This window comes from Protopterus annectens, chromosome 2.part1 (assembly GCF_019279795.1).
Source record: "Protopterus annectens isolate FY-2018-M chromosome 2.part1, PAN1.0, whole genome shotgun sequence".
NCBI classification, from domain to species: Eukaryota; Metazoa; Chordata; order Ceratodontiformes; family Protopteridae; genus Protopterus; species Protopterus annectens.
The window spans coordinates 1,323,728,614-1,323,752,647 of NC_056729.1; positions in this window are offsets into that span (position 1 = coordinate 1,323,728,614).

Consider the following 24,034-nt stretch of genomic DNA (forward strand, 5'->3'; position numbering starts at 1 on the left):
GATATGCGTGGGAATGCAAGTCCCATACACATGCGCAGTACATCAAAAAGCAGAATCGGTATACCACAACCGGTGGAAGAACAGCAATCCGCCATTATACAAAGACATTATTTAAGAAAAGTAAGGTTTTTTTTAGTCTTAAATAATGTCATTGTATAATAGCAATAACTGACCCTGTGGTTGTGGTATATTGAAGATTTACCCACAGTTGCCTTTGTTTAATCACTCAGGCTTCGCCCTCATTATTAAACCACACCAACCGTGGGTAAATCTTTAATTTACCACACCATGTCATTGGTTATTGCTTAAATAAACAATAGCTTTAGTAAACATGAAACTGCCATTGTATTCAGGAGCACATAAAACACTGCATATATTAATAACTTGATCTAGGATATTAGCTAGATCAATTCAAATAAAAGACATTTAGACTCATGGAAAAGCTAGAATTGTTATATATAGTGATGGTAACTTAATGGCATTTAGAAATATTATAAAGATAATATGAAGTCAGAAATGACAACATAGATGAAAGACTATTGCTTCTTTTTAAATAAACATATAACAAACTATTTTAACAACCGTGGAGATATGTGGACTAATAGAGGGTGGGCAACTGGTGATGGGAAAGATTGGACTACAAAATGGGGATGGGGAGTGGCATATAAAGATGGCCAACACAATAATGGGAGACTGGGATATCTTGCACATCCAGATGTCAGCTACCTCCGTGGTTGACATCATGGGTGGGCACACCTCTGCTGGTCCAATGTGTTGGGCTAGATCAGCAACAGAAGGAGATGCTCCACGGTGTTAATGTGAGCAGCCAACTGCTGGTCTACTTTGACCCTCACTTGCTAATGCACTTCCTGCCATGTGACCTATGTGGACCCCTGTGCACTACTGTCTCATAATTAGCCTTCTTCCCATTCCAAGAATTGGTCATTGATACTATCAGTGAACCTTCCAGATCACATTCTATATTATGACCTTTGTCACCCAGCAAAGGGGCAGGCCAGATGACTGCTATGGAAATAACAGTAGGTATCTAGTGAGGAGATCAGTGGCCAGTGCTTCTCCACAGCCTGTAGCACAGCAGATCCTATATAAAAAGAATAGAAAAAAAACATCATTAACAAACCAAATTTAAAAAGACAAAGAAAAAGCAAATAAAAAAATAAAGAGAAATAAATGCACGAGATTCACACACATCTATTACACATCATTTATTAGTACAGTTCTTTGTCTTTCGGGTTTTCCGAAGGGATTGCCACAGCGGAACTCCAGTCCGCTAATGATTGGCAGTAGATTTTTACAAAATGCCGAGGTGCCAGCTCGATGCTCAACTTTCAACGAAGGCACACTCATTTACGCACACGTCTTAAAAATGCTACCCAACCGTGGGGAGGACATTAGTACAGTACAGGCAGGAATACACTACAGTTACCATACCACCAAGAGAGCCCATCATGCCTCCTTATACAAATGATCCTGATTGACTTAATCTTCTCACCTGGTAAAAGCATAAAACAGACAAGAATGAGCAAAGCAAACAGCTCCAGGTGATTGGCCTAATGTGCTACAGTGCCAAAGCAAGTACACACTGCTTACAATAATTAGCCAAAGCAGTGTGAGCTTTGGACAAAGGCTGACGAGAAAAATGTTTCCAGTGATTTAGTTAAGGCTGTGAGTGGTAAGAACTGATCAAATAAACCCAGTGTGGAAGGACCCACTTTTCTGAAGACTGGTTGCGCAAACTAAGCTTTTGCACAATTTCAACATGTAGAGATTACCCATAAGCACTACATTAGCAGCCTCTTTGGATTAGAAAGACATCCTACTGCTGGTAATAAAGTAGCACATTTTGCTTTCTGCATTCTTCAACAGCGACAGTCTTTACTGCTCTTTATTTGCAGTTTTGATTCAGGCTAATCACTTACACAGTATTTTTTATTCACCTGTGTGTGGGGCATATTAAAGTATGTCGTGTCAAAAAATCAAAGGCAAAGTGATTGCATAGTAAAGAGGAAAATCCCAAATCCCAGATCTATTTAGTTATACATGTTTTGCTTGTTTGACCTTAAGTAACTGAATTTCTTCTAATCACTGGCCTTGCCATAACTGTCCCTATTTGTTGCAAAATCATTCCTTTATTGACTGGATTGTTCAGTGGATGTTCAGAAAGGCCATCATCTATAATCTTATGAAGTGAGCAGTCTGTGTTTCCGTTCTTTTTCATTTGGTAGGATGGCAGAGGCAAGGAGAGTCAAGCATGGCTGTATGTGTATATATTTCTACTCTCCCCCATTTTGCTGTTTAAAATACCTGACTACATCCATTGCTCCACATGCCAAGATTTGTCACCATTTTCCGTGCTATGTTCAGTAATCTCTGTATGCCTAGAGGTATGACTCTTTCTAATATCATGACACCATACTATCTATATACTCAGGAATGATAACATTTCCAATGTATCCCCCCTTGTTCTCTACATATATAGGAATGATGCTTTCAGAATACCCTGCTACTCGTTATGTCCCCCTGAAGGTCAGCTATGTTGCTTTGATATTTCTCTGCCTTCTCTCGTTTGAGAACCTTTGAAGCATTCTTTGTTGTTTACCGTTGTTTCCTGTGTAATAGGCTAATAGTCTGCCTCCATTTCTGAGTGACTCAGTGCTGCAGGGATGCCTCTTCATATCCTTGTCCCTATCCTAGAATATGGTATGACTCTTTTCATTGTGTATTTACTAAACCACACTGTGCAACAAACACAAAATTCCCAGCCTGCCCTTTCCTTAGCTTTGTTACCAGTAATAAATAATAAGCCATAAATGCATTCTTTTAGGAGACTTTTAGAACATTGTTACATATGCCAGCTGCACAATGTAGAGTATGCGTTTGTTGATGGCTGCAGTAGATACTAGAACACATATCCAAATCTGGCATATGAAAAGTCACTTACCAGCCCCATATGGACACATCATAGGCCAAACACTAATGGAGCTATACCCTTATCCATGCTAGAGAACGGTATGGCTTTATGAACAATAGTGTAACAAAATGTACCCAAAGATAGCTGACATACTTCTGAAATTACCTCCATTTCCTATCCCTGTGTTAATATCTTCTTTCACAAGAAGGACTATAAATATCTTTCTGTTTTTACTTTCTCGCTTTAACAGGATAAAATCTGCTACAGCACTGTGAACTGTGCAATATGCTTACATTTTGTTAATGTTTATTTCTGTACTCATTCACTATCACACCATAGCTATGTATATCCAGTAATAGTATATATATATATATTTTTTTTTGCATTCCTAAGTGCATTTCTTAATTGTTATTATTTTTGCCATTGTGTCCTATATCATGAAAAGATACCTGGGCCAGTTCTCTTACCTGGTTAACAGAGCATAAATAAAACAAATATAGGTGCTTATTGGGCTTGGTTTAGAGCACATTCTTTATCAGTGAGGTCATACTGGCACAGTAGGTTGGCAACCTAATTCATTAACTACAGCCTGACAAGCAATACCTCATAAACCATCCTTCAGCCTGATGTACTGCACATTGGATATACATTCTCCTCTTCATAAATTCTTCCTACACATCTGTAGGATGTTGCTTAATTAAAATCTAGTTATAGTAGTAATATGTGTGAAACAGGATTACATCCAATTCATTTCAGCAATAAAAATTGGATACTTGAAATTGTTTTTGACTGAAAGCAGTCATTCTGTACTGTCATGCACAAAACTTGAATAATCCATTAAACTGAAGCAAAATAGATATAATGAGCAAACCTGGTTTAATTAACTAGTATGTATTCTTTAAATAGAATCATACAAGCATAAATGGAAGACAGAACAAATATTATTTTTGGAGTTGGACAGCCAATGAAGTCTAAACTGGTAGTAACAGTTCAAATAAAAGGTATGATATATTTTCTGCTTTACTTCATAAAACATTTTATTTATACATTTACTTACTGGCTTACCAGTCCACAATTACACTATTATTTGAAACTGTAGACTTACATTTTTTCTGCCCTGTTTTATGTTTAATCATGTATAGATTTGTGTATGTGTAAAATCAGACAGCACCTTTGTTTCTATCAAGTATCTGCAGTGACTCTGTGAGACCTGAAGATGGTAGTACGATTGAACTTTTTGTGAATAGAAGCACAACATAATTCAGCATTACCGGGTCTACTTACTCATGCATTGTTACATTTTAAATGTGCATTACAACTTACTAGATAAAATAAATAAAACATGCTTGAAATGTTTTGACATATTTAGATTTAATCATTCATGCATTCATTTATTTTCTGACAGCTGGTTTATCTAATTCATATTGTGGACATGTGTTCCAGCATTCTGTGGTCATAGAACTTCTTCTTCTTTTGGCTTTTTCCCGGTTAGGGGTCGCCACAGCGGATCACCTGTCCGCTCATGATTGGCAGTGGAGTTTTACAGTGAAAAGATGCCAGCCCGGTGCCCAACCTTCTACAGAAGGCACACACATGCACTCATACCTAGGGCCAATAGACCACAAAGATGCAAATTCTGTGCATGTTGCCATCTCATTGCATGATATGCATTCATTTTATAGCTGTAATGAGGTCCTCAGCATGTGGCAAAGGAACATATCCCAGAGTACAATAACCTACAGTATAAGATATTTAATTTATTACAGATACTACAGCTTTATTATCCATTCCCTTCTTTTACTTTAGGTTTGTATTAGTGCTTGCGACTAATTTAACTGGGATTCACTCGTATGTTACACAAGAATGTAAATAGTTTCCATAGGATTTTCTGAGTGGATAATTCGTACGGAGGTTTTTTTCCTTGTGTCTTTTTTTTCTCTTCATTGGGACTTTGTTTAACCATCCAGGCCCACAGTGCCCAACATTTATGCTGGGTCTACCAGCTTATCTCCTACTCCCTGGACTTACTCCAGTATTGCTATGGCCACTTGTGGATCCTATGAGCATCCTGGAACCTCAGCCAGCTTTGCTCCTATCCTCCGTTGGATCTTCTATATGCCCTACCACTGCCAGCACCATCTCCTACAGCCATCAATTATGTTTGAAAGTGACTCTCCCCTTTGAATCATACCACCCCTTAGGGACCATCAACAATAAACAACCTCCCAAAAGGGATAAACAGGCCTGTCCCTCCCTGCTGCTCTGTCAGTCACATGGGCTGTTACTCAAACTCAGGTCATCTGGGCTGTAGCCAGAGCTTCATCCCTCTACACCACAAGTGCAGCATGTCAGTTCATTTTTAATGCAGTTTAATAATGTAATGAGGGTTATGTTAGCATTTGTGAGCTTTATTCTTTCTTTACATTTTCTTGATATTTTTTAATTTCTTCAGATAGAATCAGCTTCATTTTGCCTGTAATGTCAGTTTCCTGTAGGCTGGAGGCAGTTAATGTTTTGTTTTATTCTGTGTTTTTTTTTTAATTTTAATATGAATAGTCATTTTGGTGGGGGTGATTTAGGTGGGCAATGTTAGTTTAGAGCTGCATTTTTATTTTGTGTGATGTCTATGAAGTTACATTTTATGAATCAGAGATGTGATCCACACTTTTAATTGATAATATATTTATTCATTCATTTATTTAGTTTTTTTTTTTGTCTTCTAAACTAAGTATAGATTTTGGTTTGCAGGACTCGTTTAGGTAGACTGTTGTATTTGAGGTTACATGCATGTTTGTTTTTGGCATGTGCAACAGGTGAAATCTGCCCCCTGTACCATCTTACTCATGTGTGCAAACCATAAATGTAACCATAACCCTAACCATGCCGCTAACCTTACACAATATGTTACTAAAAACCCTTTTCCTGACAGTTTTACCACATAAGACAAAAGGACATTAAATACAGACAGCACAAAACACAACAGTGAGTCTGTCCCCTTAGCTAAAAGTAAATGTGAATCTTATATGGATATATTTCTGTGAAATCTCTCACCAAGACACGGGTATACATGCTATTGATCTTCCCATTGATTCTTTCCTTCTTAAACAACAGTGTAAAAGTCAGTTAGGATACAGGATTATATTTCAATGCATTCCTTCAAGAATATAAATATAAAGGACAAATACATAAAACGTGTTTTAACTTTATAAAGTTAAAATCTGATCCATTTTGTAATGCTTAGGAAATGTTTTCAAACGTATAGGCTGCACAGTCAGTGGCTAAAGACCATTGGCATTATGCCTTAATATGTCACTGATAGTTGCATTAGTTTTGCCTAATGCACATCCCTAGTTTGGCTAACAGTCATTGCTTAATTATTCAACTTAACGTTGTTTGGTGGCTGAAGCTTGAATGGGATGTCTCAGTTCTGCTTATTTTCTCCCTAACTGTGGTTGAACGCATGGCCTTCTGTTGCTGGGTCAGCTTGTGGGGCTGTAACATGTGCATTCTTCATTGTGCTGCAAACATGCAAACTAAATGAGGGTCAAGTCATCAGTCTGGCTAGATAAATTATTCTAGCTTTTGTCTTCTACATGGCCAACTACTTCTTATGGGTAGTAATTCTTCCCTGCTCTCCAAACACAGAAATAACTAATTATGATCAAAATAAATTTAGATATTTTTTGGGGGCTGGCATACTTTTTGCAATGTCACTTTTTGTGTTAAAGTTGTGAATACAAATCTCTGCTTGGCAAGGCCTCACTCAGCCAGAATCACAAAAATATTTCAAAAGCTGCACTACCAGCAACTCTTACCACACATAAGTGAATAGATTGGAACTGCTTTGTGACCATCAACATGGCCTTAGAAATGCCTTTAGTGCTACCAGTGCACTAATTACTACCATTGACAATTTACAAAGCACCATGAGGAATGGCCTCATCTCCACAGGTGTCTTCATAGATGTGATCAGGGCCTTTGTGAGAGCCAGTCCTAGTCTCCTGCTTCAAAAACTATACAAATTAAACTTTAGGAAAAACTCAATTAAATGAGTCCAAAGTTATATTTAAGATAGACCATTTCAAATATATTTAAACAATACTTTTTTATGTGAAAAGAAGTCTTAACATTGGTGTACCACAGGGCTCTGCCCTAGGACCCCCACTCTTCTTCTTCATAAACAATTTTACTTTACACCTCCCAGACCACAAGCTGGTTATGTATGTGGATGATATTTTCATAAGAGTCCAATAACTGACATAAAATATTAGAACCTAAGCTGTGGGCAGGTTTCTCCACACTATCCACTCGCTTGTTCAGAAATAAGCTCAAAGAAAACTAATATAATGATTTTCACCTCCTCTCAAAAAATTGCCACATGCCTCCACTAGATCTCAAAGACATTAATGGTGACTACATTCCAGGTGTCACTCAGGAAAAGTGTGTTAGTCTTTATCTTGGCCATTCAGTCACCTTGTCTTTTCACACAGATGACATTTCCACAAAGTTCTTGACTCAATGTAACTCTGCTAACATATCGCCTCATTACTATTTCCTGCTGCTTGAAGTGCTGTAGTCAAAACATACTAATTCCAAAACTAGAATTGGGTTTACCTCTTCTACCAATGCCATCTATCATCACATAGCACACTTAAATTACTAACCATTAAAAATAAAATATTCAGATTTGTTTAATTATCAGATACAAAAGTGTATCACTGTGCACTTTCAGAATGAGTGAAAAGGTTACCCATTACAACCAAGGCTGTTTACCTTGACTTACAAAATACTCAAGATTGGCTACTGTCCTCTTCTGAAAAGAATACTTCCAATATGGGAAATAAATTGATGGCTGAAGAACAATCAGGATGTCTCTCTTAATCTGGTCAGACCAAAATTCAAAAATACTGTAGGAAAAGCAGTATTCTCCAAAACAGGTTGGGCACTCTAAAACAGTCTTCCAAAAAAGTTAGACAAAGGCAAAGACCTTTAAAGAACAGGATTTATCAACATGTATATGCTATAAAAAAGACTATGGATGTGAGTGCACTGTACAAATATAATAACCCATGTCACGTTTTTTTAAAAGTTTGCCTTCACTATACTGGAGCAGGTTACCCCTTATCACAGAGGTGGTGACGGGGAGCTAACTATACTGGCAAAAACTGCTTAATACTTGCAGCCCCCCTGGTATTAATGATCTTATATCAATTAAACCAATTTTAAAAACAAAGGCTACTACCTCATGAAAGACTAGGATTTTTACAAGTTTAATATATTTATTAAAATTTACCAAGTTGTTTTAATACTGTATGCTGCTAAACTTTTGTTGCATGCTTTAGATATTTTTTATACTTGTTTGGTAAGTACTATCATTTTAAATGAAATAGGGCTTGACGCCTTTAAGGTTATATAATCCACCAGAACAGCTGGTACTTTGTTTCTGAAGAAGTTCCTGTTTGGATTAAATGGAATGAAAGCACTTAAACTTGATTGTTTTTAAACATTGAACCTGGTTTAAACCTGGTTTGCAGTTGAAGTGGCATCTGGTACAGTATTCTTTTTTAGTTTTACAAACACTGTGTAAACATTGATTAAAATGTGATAAGTTTAGTTGCGTTACTTTTCAGGAATCTACAATCTTCCAAACAACCTGGAAAAGTACTTTGTAGGGGCAAGTCCCCCATATCCCACACATAGTGGCTTTACCACTATGCACCCCCTTACTTAATATATTTATATATGTATATTTATAATATATTTATGTCTACGGCTAAAGACCCTAATTGCAGTTGTCACCTTTACCAGTTTGAGCTCCTTTAATGGAATAGGTTTATACACTCGCGTTTCATAGAGAAGTAAAGCAATCAAACAAATAATTGCCCTTGGATTAGCCTCATTGTAGTCGTAGTTTATCTCCTTTGGGAAAAAAAATCATAATTTATTTCCTTTTTATTGAATTATTTTCAGATATAACAATGCCACTGCAATATATCTTTACAACTTGAAAGTAATCTCTACAGCTATATAAAAGACAAAAAAAATGTTTAAAATATCCATGACTTATTCAGAGCTATGCAATATAAAACTTAATATACTCATTATCAAGAAGGCTACTTATTATGCCCCACAAAGTGCACAGGTAACATTCTTCCTACAGACTTCCCCTTCTTTATCTTCCAGACACATTGCTTATCATCATTGCCCCTTTATTCTTCCCAGTCCTAGCCTATATTCCTCCACATATTTTTTCCTGACTGTCCCCCAGATATCATGAGCTTTAACTTTTTGCCAAAACACAGAGATTTTACTCCCAAGGGGAGATAAAACAGGACAGGGACAAGGCATTAATCAGGGAATTAAAGAAACATGATGCTGTGGGTGGGATGCTTGAGTACAGTCAGGTGTGATGTAACAAAATGGGAGGTTATTAACAAAGTTGATTGACGTGCTTAGGATTCAGTCCGAGGCAAGGAACTGCATTTTAAAAATGAGACAGTGCCCCTTTAATTTGGATTATCTGCATGCTTCTATGAATTGATAGGTTACAAGTACTTTCCATTGAGTCTTGCCAAACAATGTCTCCTTTCTAACCTTTTGCTGTAAGGATTCCTTTCCTACCACAAGTGTAAAGTCTAAACATTGTTTCTTTGTATCCATTGTTCTGGCTTCTATCGTCACCTGAAAAAACATGAATGTCCACTCTTTTTGAGTCTGCTTCTCAGATATACCCTCTACTTTGAAATACTCTTTCACATATGTACTTGATTATTGAACAATACTGAAAACATACAACCCTATCCAGTCCTCATTTTCCATTGTTTCCTAAAATATACAGTCCATATTCTCCTTGTTCTGCTAATCTGTTCAAGGGGACTATACTATCTGGTCACCTCATGTATTGTTATATAATGGCAGGGGTCTACCTCAGTTTTACCATCCTTTTTAAAACTTCACTCATACCCTATCTCAGCCTAATCTTGTCTTTAAAACAGAACTATTTCTGACAATCTAGTTTCTTTGCACACTGCATGTAATGCCCTCCTCCTCAGTACTTTCTCCTCCCTCTTTTTTTACCAAAATAATCTTTGACTTGTATATAATATTGCTAATCCATTCTCAAAAAACAAACCTTTATATCAGTCTTCATGTGTTCATATTTTAGACACCCCCCCTTCACAATGTCAGACATTACATTGTGCTTCTCCAATGCATGAAAAGGAAGTTTCTGTTTTGCATTTTTCAGGTGCTTAGAAGTGTTTGACCTTTTGTTATCTTTATTTTTGCATGTTTTCCAATTAAGTGTTTTCTTTTATTGCCAGTCTTTGAATTATTACACTTAAGAAGATTAAGAAGGCTATTTATAAAATCCTCTTTCATTCCACCTCTCCTCCCAAACTCTGCCAGAATTTTAATTTTATACTCCCTCAACCACTTTCTCCTCACCTCCCAAAGCAAGTATTTATCTATTGCCCCTCTGTCCCTTCAATATCTATATTTCTAAATGCCCATCTACCAGTTTCTCATCCCTCTCAATTCCTTTAGTGCATAAGCAGCTAAAGCTGTCATTGCATACAAATAAATCTTTAATATATTCATAGGTTCATAGGTAGGTACTAGGCTATTGGCCCAAGGGCCTAACTAAGCCTAACCAAAAAGTTTCCCTGGCTTATGCCACCCATGAAAGTTATTTTCCTGTGCCCCTGTCGAGCAGAGCCAGAGAAGTGATCCCTGGGGTGTATTTCCTATTTCCCATCCGCTCATCAAGATTTATCTTGAAGAGTGCTAATGAGGAACTTTGCTTGACATAGATGGGTAGCTTGTTCCAAAGTATGGGAAGTCTCAGAGACAGGAATCTATTCCTCCAGCATGTCCTGTTTATTGTGGTGACAAGGTTTAGGTCCCTAGAGTGTGTAGTTCGGAGGGATTGGGATTTCTTTAGATGTAGCATGTCCAACAGCTCTGGGTTTGACATAGCTTTATATGATAGGCAGGGATCACCTCGAATTAGGCGCTATGCTACTGAGTAAAGCTGGAGTTTTCTTAAATGGTCAGTGTAGGGCATCTGTTTGAGGCCAGTAATCCTCGTTGTGAGGTACTTCTGTGGCCTTTCCAGCTGCTGCAGATGTCTTGTGTGGTACATTCCAAAAGGGGCATTGTACTCTATAATGGGTCAAATGAGTGTCAAGTAGAGGGGAACAATAACCTCATTATTCCTGGATGAGAACCCATTTGTGATGAGGTGTGCCATGTAGAAGGATTTCCTAACTACTGTTGCAATGTGATTATTAAAGGACAGACTACTGTCCACCTGGGTCCCAAGGTCTCTTATCACACATTCAGTGTTAAGTAGACTGCCACCTATGTTTTAGTTCATGGGTACAGATTTTTTACCAAAGGGGATGATAATGCACTTTTTGGCATTGAGCTTGAGGCTATGACTCTGACACCAGGCATCTGTCTCAGTGAGGTCCTTCTGTAGGATGTCCACATAATTTGGGGACTCAACTATGGCTCCTTGTTTGCAGGCATCTACTAACTTCATTAGCCAAAGGCCTTCTGTGTTAGTCTGTACTTGAGAGAAGTAGATACCAAACAGGAAAGGTCCCAGGACTGAACCCTGTGGTGCTCCACTTGTCACTGGTTTGAAGTTAGATTTAGAGCCCGCAACTTTTACAGCATGGGTTCTCTTAGTGAGCCACTTGGTAACCCATCTTGTGATATAGGGATTTATACCTATTTTAGTGAGTTTAGCTATAATTCCAGAATGGGGGATGGTGTTGAAAGCCTTGGCGAGATCAAGATAGGCTGTGTTTACCACCTTACCCTCATCTACTGCTTTGGTGACTGCCTCAAAGAAGTTGATCAAGTTCAGGAGGCATGATCTGCCTTTCACAAACCCAAACTGGGTGGGGTCCACAGTTTGGAGGTTACCAGTGTCTTTGTTTATGAGTTCCATGATGATACGTTCCATGGCCTTGTAGACCAGGCTCATCATGCTAATAGGGCGATGGTTCCCAGGATCAGTGGTGGCTCCCCCTTTGTGGAGTGAGATAACTCTTGCTGTGTGCCGTTCAGTGGTCAGAAAACCTGATGTGAGGCTATGATTGAACATGGAGCTTAGGTAGGGAGACAGTTCATTCTGAAGTTTGTGTAAAACGCAGCCTGGGATGCTGTCCGGTCCCAAGGATGCTGTATTTTTGGCTTTAGAGAGTGCAGGTTTTACCTGCATACTTGTGATTACAGGGACTCTGCATTCTTCCTGTACAGATATGTGCTCTTTAGGGAGTAAGAGGAGGGGTTAAACTTAGCACTGAACCTATCTGTCAGGATGCTGGCAATATCAGTTGGCTCTGTAATTTCTGTGCCATTGTGCTATAACTCAGAGCAAATCTGGGTGTTTCCATTGAGATTTTTGACATATCTATAGAATGCTTTGTAGCTGTCCCTAGAATCAGTGGTGATTTTGTTTTCGTAGCTAGCTTTGGAGGATCTTATAAGGATCTCAGCTTCTTACTGAGGCTGATAAGGGAGCTCCTCCACTCATGGGATTTTACTCTCTTTTGCAACAGTTTCTTCCTTCTGTTGTAGAGCTTGCTTATGGTAGAGGACTACTAGACTGACTTTCGTTTTTTGGAGGATAGCATTTTGGTTCTGTTTGGGATAGCATGATCCATGCACTCGTGTAAGTGCTTATAGAGTGCATTTGTGTAGGATTCAGCAGTCATAACTGTATTGTCCATCTGCATGGGTGTCATGACGTTTACCACTTCTGTCTTAAAAAGAATGGAGTTAGCTCTGGAGAAATGTTTTACCATGGTTTCCTTAGTGGGGCGGGATGTTGATATCTAGGGTGATTAGCTTATGGTCGGATCTGACCAACGAGGAGTTGACTTCAGGTGTGGAAACCTTTTCACTCATGTTGGTAATGACTAGGTCTAGGATATTGTTCCCCTGGTGGGGGTGTGGATAAGTTGATCCAGGGCACTGGAATTTATGAATTCCAGGAAGCATTGAGTGAAGGAGTTGGTACTTAAGTAGTTTTCCCAGTTAATCATGGGGTAGTTGAAATCGCCCCATTATTAGGGTGTTTGGTTGAACCCTAATATTTTCCAGTATATCAAGAAAAGAGGAGGGGGAATCCTGAGGCATGGTGGGGGATCTGTAGCAAGCTACAATTTGGATTGCAGTTTTGCCCAGAGTTAGTTGCATTTGGATAACCTCGGATGCATTATGCTGAGCAACTAGCCTGAAGGTGTGGATATCCTTAATGAATATGGACACACCTCCGCCTTTGGTGTTCAGGTTAGATGGCTGAAAAGTGTGGTATAAGTTATAGCCTGGCAATGCAGGGGTGCTCTCTGGAGCCTTGAATCAGGTCTCAGTCATTGCACAGATATTGATGTTCTCCATTTTAAGGAATGCCTCGAGTGAGTGCATTTTGAGATTTAGACTTCTAGCATTGAGTAGCATTACCCTCAGCCTTTGCTTGCCTGTTCCAGATTTTCTTCCAGATGTAGTCTTTCATTTGCTCGCCTACTTCCCTTACCTCTTTACAAACAGAACACTTGAACCTTATGGATCCAACTAATACTGCCCTATAGGTAAATACACATGAAGCCTTTGTTAAAATTCTTTTTGCATACCAGTGACTGTACTGATTTTTGTCCCATCTACTCAACATCAAAGAAATTTGTTGCAATAACTCATCATAACAAAGGAAAACTTGATGAAACGTTTCCGTGGGGAGTCTTTGTTTTCCTGCTACAGTTCTTGGACCTTTTTCTTTTGTTGCTGTGCTGCCTGCAGGTTTGACATATGGAACATAATGATATCGAGTTGGACTTTCATCCAGAGACGAGGACTACTGTTTCACTGGCTTGGGACTCTCTCAAGCACTGCACTGAGAATCCTTTATTGACTCTGGAATTGACCAACCAAGCAAATGTTCTACCAACTACCCCTAATGGTGAGAGTGTTATTGAGTTTAATAGACTCTATAAACTGTTTCAAGATGACTTGTATCAGCTACAAAGACTAGCATGGCAGAGACTGCATTTAGAGGCGTGTATATACTTTAAAATAGTGCCTAGAGGGATGCGTGTTTTTTGTATGCCTTCCTACGGGGATAGCCATCCCATGTTATTGAGAAAATGGCAGGACCTTAATATACAACTGGGCTTCAGCTATATTAATCTGTTACTAGAGTATTTTTCTCCTCTTGAAGTTGAGCTAAGAAATAAGATAGACTCACAATATAAAGTGATTACAGAAGGCTTCAAGACTGAGTACTTTATCAACAGACTAGACTCTCTTTGGACTCAGGTCCATTCATTTAGTGAAAGATTGAAGAATGTTAAACACAAGAAACTTGTCAGGGATGCTAATGATTTTGCCAATGGTCAAGTCTTTCTGTGGCCTAGAACCGAATACACACGCACACAGAATATACCCAACAATGGATTTCAGAGTAAAGCCTCAAGTCTTTCATCGGCTTCAACTGCTGTTCCCAGTACTGAAGCTACTTCGGTTCATCCTGTTCCATCTACGGCTAATAAAATGGTAAATCCAGTATCACTACCTCATAGTTTTGCCTCTATTTTTGTCAATGATGCCAACTTGGACAGTGGTACACCCCCCCCTAATCAACAGGCTGCCAAAGCATTTTTACTAGCGGGTGCTAAACCGAAGGACACAGCCTCTGCTAGTAATTGTTTTTTACCTTTCCCGGCCAAGCAACAGCCAGGATAGAGAGGTCGGTCGAACAGCAGAGGACCAAGGAAAAGAAAGGGTTCCGAAGAAAAGTATACAAACATAAGGAAACAAAGAAACTGAACTCTTTAGTATGTAATATATCTGATTATGTTTTGTCTGAATCAGAACTTTCAATTTTGGTGAAAGGTCTTAATTTTATTCCTTCTCAAGTCAGTTTTTTGAGTGATGCCCTAATAGATTTGAGGCTGTTTTGTCGAAATGTTTCTTTGAAGATTTTGTTTAAAAACAACAATGCCTTAGACACTAACACTCTCAAGCATTTCTTCAGAGTTAAAAGCAGTTTTACTCCCCTTATGCCACACAATGTGGAGAGTTTTTTGAAAATGTGTGAGAAAGATTTTTATGAATGGTTTGGATTTAACAAGAAAAGGTGTTGTTTCTTTAATGTCAGTAAAGATGAGCAGAAGTCTATCCAATCTTTGAAGAACAATAGTCATATTATCGTTAAACCAGCTGACAAAGGTGGGGCAGTGGTTATCATGAATTCATTAGAATATTTTGACACCATGAACAGCATGTTAACAGATGATAAGGTATATGAAGTAATCACTAGAGAAAGAGTTAGCAAAATTGTTAAAATGTTACATAATGACCTTTATGACCTTTTGATGTGTGGTCAGATCAGTTGTGAGCTATATGAGTATTTTTTGATAGAATTTCCTACTATCCCCATAATCAAAGGCCTGCCTAAAATACACAAAGGCATTAAACCAGTACCAATGAGACCCATTGTCTCTGGTGAATGATGGATAACCTCCACTATTTCATCTTTTGTAGAAGGGCTGTTACGACCCCTGGTGGATGACATTCCTGTCATCCTGAAAGACTCATACCAACTTATTGAGTTTTTCAAAGGATTTGAGGTAGATAGAAGGGGAACAGTTTTGTTATTAGTAACCATGGATGTCAAGAATCTTTTCACTAGTATTCCCAATGACTTGGGGCTTCAGTCCATCAGAGAGATCCTTGTCACCAATTCAGGTTATAGTAGCAACAGACAAATATTGATTAACTATCTACTTGAATTGATACTTGACAACAATGTCTTCCTTTTTCAGGACCAGTTATACTTGCAAAAGTGGGGGGTTGCCATGGGCACCCCTGTTAACTTTGTAGTCCACAACTGGGAGCTTAACCATTTGTTTAAACATGCAGACTTCGATAAAATAAGAATGTACAAGAGGTTTGTTGATGACGTTCTTTTTTTATGGGAGGGCACAGAAGCAGAATGCATGAAGTTCATTGCAGAACTAGAAGCTACTACCACATTTTTAAGATTCACAGCTGAAATATCCCCTCATCGGGCACATTTTCTAGATCTGACACTGGAATTGAATGGTAACAGGATTGACACGTCCCTATATAGGAAACCTACGTGGAGGAACACGCTTTTACGTTTTGAAAGCATGCACCCCAGGTTTACATTTAAAGGGATAGTTTTAAGTCAAATGCTTAGAATATGCAGAATTTGTAGTGACAGGGATACTTTATGTTCAGAACTTAGTAAAATGGAAGCTCTGTTTAAAGAGAGAGAATATCCCCTTAAGTTAGTAGATGAATGTAAGCAGGAAGTGATCTTGAAAATGCTGGACAGGATAGATGACACTGATGTTGTTGGGCACACCCCTTTTTTTCATATGATGAAAAATGATAAGTTCACTGACAAATTGAGCTACGTCACCAGATATACCAGTGATGTTGTTAATCTTAATAAAATTATCAGCAGAAACTGGAATGTCTTGATTATGGACTCGTTCACCAGGACAATTGTGGGTGATTTCCCTAGGTTTAGCTATAAGACCTGCCACAATTTGAAACAAATATTGTGTTTAGAACAGACTTTATCACTAAATAACAGTCTTAGTGACTTGCAGGGAACTTTTCCATGTGGACATTGCCACATGTGCCCATACATATCTAAAAAGGTCTGTTTTTTACATCCAGAAGGGTTTTTTACTTTTATACCCAGATTTTACAGTGATTGCAATAGTACAAACTTAATTTACTTAGCAACCTGTGACTTCTGTGAAGCCTTTTATGTAGGCCTCACGAAGAGGAGACTTCGTGATAGGGTTTATAACCATTGCTATGATATCAAGAAAGGACATGAAAGTAATGCCCTAGCTAAACATATAGTAGAACAAAATACGCATAGGTTCAGCTTTATGGTTCTGGAGGTTTTGGCCATCAATAATAGGGAAGGAGATAATATGAACCAGTTGGCTGTCAGGGAACTTAAATGGATACTCACATTTAAAGCGCATATATACCCTGGCATTAATCAGTACGTATCTGTTAAACCTGTTCTTAACAATAGGAAGTAGTAATGTTGTTATACATTTTATGACATCTGGTCTGAGATTATCCTTAAGTCTGTAATATCCTCATTTCCCTTTTAAAGTGGGTAGAGAAAGGATTGGTTTAGTTTTAAATGAGTTAATAATAATAATATGTATTGGGTATTTATCACACATTTTTTGCCAGTCTTGGCATATCTGTTCATTAATATTTTTTTAGTACATCTGCTTGTACTCCAGCAATTTGGAGCATGTTTTAATAAGGCTTGTGTGTCTTTTCTTTGCACACACACCCATGTTATCATTTGTTCCTCTATACACTTATAGTTTTATTGGTATTCTGCTTTAGTTTTCTTTTTCCTTTCCTTTTTTCTGTTCCTGATGGAGCGGGTCTTCGTTGACACCGATGGTCGCTCCTAGTTCATAACAGCAACATAGTTGATGGGCCACGGCCCATCTTTCTATTTCAGTACCATAGCCAGATTTAGTTTTTGTCTGGTTCTTTGTATGTTGCATGCTCAGGTTTCATACCAGAAGACATATGCTTTATGGTTTATGACATTGAAAGCGGTTATATACCGCTTTGTATGCCAACCCTAGCATTTAGGTCTAATAGAGGTGATAACTACCTTAGTTTGGTAGATATTTCCTATTTGATAACAACCCTTTTGGCTCTGTATATGCTCAATTTAGATGCAATGTGAATTAGATGGGAGTTTTAGTATATGATGTTTCAGTAATCTTTTATATGTATTCTATATTGTATTAGATTCCACTGTGAATTTTTTGATATCAATTTTTTGTATTGATTTTTTATAGTGTTTAGTATGCATCTGTTGTATTTAGCACCTGATGTAGCTCCTTAGAGAAACTCTAAGAGAACTTTTTGTGGGTAGCAATCTTGCTCCAAATGCCTTATCTAATATGCAGTGGCATTCTTCCTATATGGTTTCAATTTAGTTTGTGGTTTTAAAAGTGTTTCTTTATTCTCATTGTTCTTAGCACTTAAGTAGGATATATTCAGTCATGTGTTATGATCGCTTTGATAGTGATAAGTTTAGGGAATTCATCATCGCACTTCAATAGGACCTTTTGGTTCTTTTGATAGAGCCTGTTCCATGGTTCATGGTTGACAACAGCGATTTCCATTTCATTTTCTAATGTCCCCTTTTGATGATGTAATTGTGTTGTTTGCTCCTTGACAACAGACGCGATTTCCATTTTGCTTTTTAATGTCCCCTTTTGATGATGTAACTGTGTTGTTTGCTCTACTTAGTATTAGCGTAGACAACTAAATTTGGATACACATGGAAGTTGTTGTTTTTGTGCCAGCAGTGAGCCGTCCTTGTGAACAGAGTGACGTTCGCATTATTTTCCACCTTTCATGTTTGTATTTAGTAAAGGTGAGTTAGCTGTTTTTAAATGTTCGGATCATTGTTTGTCCCATTGCACCACCTCTGCATATCTGCCTAAACTTTGATCGCAGGCTGGTTTTATATGCAGTATGTATGCATTTTTTAATACTGCTTTTTGGATTAGCTGTGTCTAATTGCGACTTGAGAATTAGTTGGAGATCATGCTCCGGATATATCTCTCATACCGGAACATGGTTTTGCTTATGTTCATGCTGCACTTTGCTTTGTCTGCAATTTCTATATTTTTACATAATGTTGTGAGATGATTGCTGTGGGTGTTTTAGATTTGTCAGCTTATGCAGTTATACAGGGATGGGCTTCGCTGATTTGCTTAAGATTGTTTGGTAACTGCGTTCGTGTTTCAGTTCTGATATTGCCTTTTAACTTGTTTTTATATTGTTTTTTAACACTGTTGCTTTAAACAGAACATGTAGGGATAGTTAATGAGTTAATAATTATTCAATTATTGCCCAATTCACTGGTTTGAGCGCCAAGAGATTTCATAGTGCTTGCATAATGTTTGTTTTATATTGTTAATATACCTGAAGAAGCGTAGTATACCTACGTGAAAGCGCTTGTGTTCTTGTTTTCAATAAAGAAGATTTTATATTCAGTCAGACTTTCCGTGTGGTGACTCCTGTGGATTCTGTTTCATCATCATAACAAAGCTTAACTATTTCCTCCCAAGATTCCAAAACTTTTGTTTTTAAATATTTTATCTCACTTCTTTTGATCAAATCATCATCTATAATATTTCCACCCTATCAACCCTTAACTGAACTGTCTTTGGCCAATTACACTTAAGTCCAGAATCCTTTTTGGAACCCTCAAAATTTAACACTCAATCTAAGCTATCAGTAATTAAAAATTAACACTAAATCTAAGCTTTCAGTAATTAATACACAGTCATCTGCAAAGAGTCTAAAAGACTTCCACTGCCTGGGTAAAGAACTAAGATATATTCTCACTGTCTAGCATAAAAGATATCTATAGCCAATTGCACCAGATTATGAGAGTGTGGAACCCATCTAGTCACCCGTTCTTTCTTTCATTCATTAGGTAATTTCCATTAACCATGAAATTTATTTTAGGTGCTCTTTTGAATGTTGTCACCTACCTTTGAAATCTGAGCCCCACATCTCTCGTCTTAAGAGTCCCACTCCATTGTAGTGAAGGGGTTCATGTCAAAAATACTGCTGCTTCCATTAATACTCTTGTAGAAGCAATTTTACCCTTAACAACCCACTTAGTAACTCTTTCACCAAATCTGGAATTATATATTCTTAACATCTTTGCTAATATAGTAGCTAGCATTTTTGAATTTACATTGATTAAAGAAATGGGATAGAAGTTTCTGTTTTTAGTTTATCTTGCCCTGGTTTGGGAATGAATTCCACCTTCTCCCTTGATTAAGATTCTGGCAACACACTCATCTTATTCACTTCATTATGTACTTTACATAAATATGACAAGCATTCTTTATAAAATTGTTCAGTGAATTCATATTTTTCTGGAGCCTTCTTATTGTTAAACCTTATAAACACCTCTAGAACTTCATCCATATCTAAACTTTTCTCTTAACTGTCCTTCAAGGCAGTTCCTCTTGCCAAAGCCTTATCCTACCTCATGTTTTAACTCTTCAATATGGTCACATTGTCTAGACTTAGAGATACAGCTGTGAACTTTTTCCAGCAACCTTTTAATCCCTACCCTATTCCAAACTATTTCTTCATTTTCTTTTTTTAATTCCATAAGGTTCCCCTCTTGCCTTCTCTCTTTCCAACTTCAAGCCAAAGAAATCCCATTCAACTCATCAAAGATTCTGCCTCCTAAACTATCCCATCTTAGCAATCTCTGTTTGAAGCCTGTTTGAAGCCTAAGGATCTGTAATGTCTTATCCTCACTCCTAGCCTCCCCTTTATACTTATCTGCTTTAATTTGAAGGCCTTTCAACTTTATTAACCCCTGTCCTCATGCCATCTTCCCATTTCTTCCTCTAGTCCTCATGCCACTTTTAACTCTTCTTTTATCACACAGTTTATTGCATTTGCCAGACACACCCCTGGATTGTCTTCTTTTCAGTTAATCTGCTTGCAGATCTTAATCTTATCATTTTCTCACTAATCCAAATCTAAAGTTCAAATGTCCTATACTGTTCAGCTTCCTCCTCCTTAACTAACATTTTCACATGTGCATGATATGGCAAGTTTTTTTATCCCCTTTTTCTACCCAAACTATGTCTAATTCTATTTCACTTTGAACTATCAGCCTGTCCAGTCTATGGTCTAGTCTACTTCATCTCTCACGGATGTGTGCTTTTTACTCTATGAGGTACCTAGCCCTAAAAACACCAACCCATTCTTCAATTTCTTCTAAACCTAACAAAATCTATTATGATTTCCTGTGCAACTCTGACATCCCATATTAATTATATGTTTGTTTTATTTTTATTTATCCTTTTTTTGTTAATCATCACATTAAAATTCCCATCATTTCCATGTCTGTTGGAGGGGTACTCCATTGTTATTCTTCATAAAAATCACTAAAAAAGTGAGTCAGCCACTCTGGTTGCACAGAGGACTAAACCCCTAACTAATGCTCAGCTTACCCAGGTTTGATTAGTGGCTCAGGTGACTAATGGAGCAGCAAAGAGGAATGGATGTGCTCATCTGAGTGGGGGCACTCACAGGTGATGCTCCCTAAGGGGAGGCATGGTCCAACGAGAGGAGTTACCCTTGGGTGCAGCCAGCACACACAGGATGTTTACTTATCCCTTGAGAACTACGCACGTTCTTGAAAATTTTCTTTTTTGCAGGTTACATATTTGTGGCTCTACCACTCCTCCAACCCTTACAGCATGAGCAAACTATAAGGATTGCAAATCGCTGGTAACCAATGCCAAATGGATAATCCAAACAATATTGCAATGACTAAAATTTTAAACTTGACAAAAATAACACCAGACATCACCAATCCATGATAACTACACTAAAACAAACTTCTTCTTGGAGGCACTGCTCGGGACCTAAGGACCAGCAAAGTCAGCTACAACACCAACTTTACTGCTTTTGTTGCACTTTATTCAGGAACTTCATCAGAAAATTTTAGCATCATTAATTACATAGTATAAATATCTTGTGCCTAACATGTTATCCAATAGCATAACAAAATCAATTAACTATGATGACATAGTCAATATCAGTGAAAAGATTGAAATGGTGATGTTAACTTGAACTTGAGTGTTTATTCCATTCCGAATGATTTACAAGTATTGTCACATACTTTTCAGCAAGCTTGTCTTTTCACTTTAACAATGTTTTAAATAAACTGTGTTTGTCGTTTTGTAATGCTGCTAAAGTTGGTAATATTGATAACAATGGTTCCCTTAAGAGAGACGGGAAATGAAATTTGAGCAGCAGAAGTGATGTAAGTATAAGTAATTCCATGCTTGTAGCAGATGAGCACATTATGGAGCCTGGTTTTGTACTAGGTTTCATTAACAAGATAAACGACAACCCCTTTTGCAATATTGTACATCAGGATCCAACCGCTAATGTTGAAATGGACAGTTTAAATACTTTGGAATTTAAGTCTGCTATTTATAAATTGCAAAAACTGGTCTGCAAATATAAAGCTTTAGAACATGAAAACCTTTACTTTGACAAATGTTTGGAAATTAACATAGCACTTTTTAAAACTTTCATGTTTTGCTTGGTCCATTGAAGGTGGATATCGATACCATTTGGATTGTTTTAATAGAAGTGGTGCAGTGAGGGCGTGTTCATTTGTTTCATTTTTTTTTTCTAGTTTGACATTTATAATAGGACTACAGTAAAAGTTTTGAAACAGTTGAAGGAACACAATGTTACTACATTAAGTAAATTAAAAATTGAAATTGAGCAGCTAAATGCTTTTGTAATTATCCATGGTTGTTTTCAATCTTGTAAAATGGTGTATACTAACATTGGTAATAAAGTTAAAAAAATACATAGCCATGTAGCCATGTTTATTGAAAGGAAGACTAAGAAACTCAATTGTGATTTCAAAGTATACTCAAATAATCAAGCTTTTTTGATTAAAAATGTGAAACCTGCATTCAGTCTATCTAATGGTGCATAATATGGAAACAATGTGCAGACTGGTAATAATGTGTCTCAGCTAGATATTTTTTCTGTGTCAGCAGGCAGTTCTATACATAGTAATAATGCTGGTAACATTAATGAACAAGCTGTGTCAGAGCCAATATGTGAAAGTATGCTAGTTAATCAAAATACAATAGGACAAACAGTATATTTTCGATTAGGTGCATGACTGAAAACAGACACTGTGTCAAAAAAGCTAGCAAACAGTGGAAACAAAAGGAAAGGGAAGGCAAAAGGGAAAGGACATTAAGTAGTGATATATGTAAGCCACGGTGGTGCAGCATTAGTGTTGTTGCCTCACAGCAAGAGGTTCTCCAGTTTGATTCTCAGCTGGAGCACCTTCTGTGTGGAGTCTGCATGTCCTCCCCATGGTCGAGTGGCATTCGAAAGACATGTGTGAATGGGCATGCCTTCGTTGAAGATTGGGTGTCAGGCTGGCACCTTGGCACTATAAAAATCTACTGCCAATCATTAGCAGACTGGAGTTCTGCTGTGGTATCCCCTAACCAGGAAAAGCCGAAAGAAGAATATGTCCTCTTTTTAATTTATCAAGCTAGGCTTTTCTGTGCAAGAAATAAATGTTCTATCAAAAGGCTTTTCATTTGTCCCTTTTATTTGGGTCAGATAAACTGATCTTATTTTAAATTTTAAGCTACATGTTAGGAAGTTAAATTTAAAATGTATTTTCCATCAAGCTAAAAATTGCAGTGTTGAAAGGTCTTTAAGTAAGCCAAGCACTTTCAATCCTGGCTTAAATTCGACTCTTAATGCTTTTGCCAAGTCATGTAAAGCTGATTTTGACAGTTTAAGTAGAAATAAAGGAATAGTCCAGTTATACAATTTAAGTAAATCTCAGTTTGAAGCCATTAAAAAGTTGAAGTCTTCTAAACATCTTAAATACATGAAAGCAGATAAAGGATGTGGATTAGCGGTCATGGAAGAAGTGAACTATCAGTCTGAAATGTTTAAATTATTGTCTGATTCTGTTTTCTATGAAAAAGTCAATAAAGCAATGGTTATCAATAGTTTTAAGAGGATTGATTATGAAGTATTTTATTTGTTCAATCAAATATATATTGATTATGGTTTGTTTGAATTATTATCAGTGGGCAAGCCTGAGTTGCGAAAAATATTTTACATATACATTAAAAAAAAGGCTTGCCCACCGTTTTTTTGTCTAGTTCTAGACACAAAACCATGGCTATTTCATATTATCTAGATAAAATTTTGAATCCTTTAGTACAACAAAATGATTTTTTTTGTCAGAGATTCATGGTCCTTTCTTGATAAGTTACGATTATATCAGTTCAAAAGGAAAGAAAGAGTATTATGCATTGTTCGTATTGTTTCCTTATACACTAGTATTGATGTTAGTGATGGTGTTCAGTTCATGAAATCCTACCTTACACAAGTTAGTAAAGTAGATATTATTACTAGCAATTTGCGTGAGACACTTATGAAAATAATATTAAA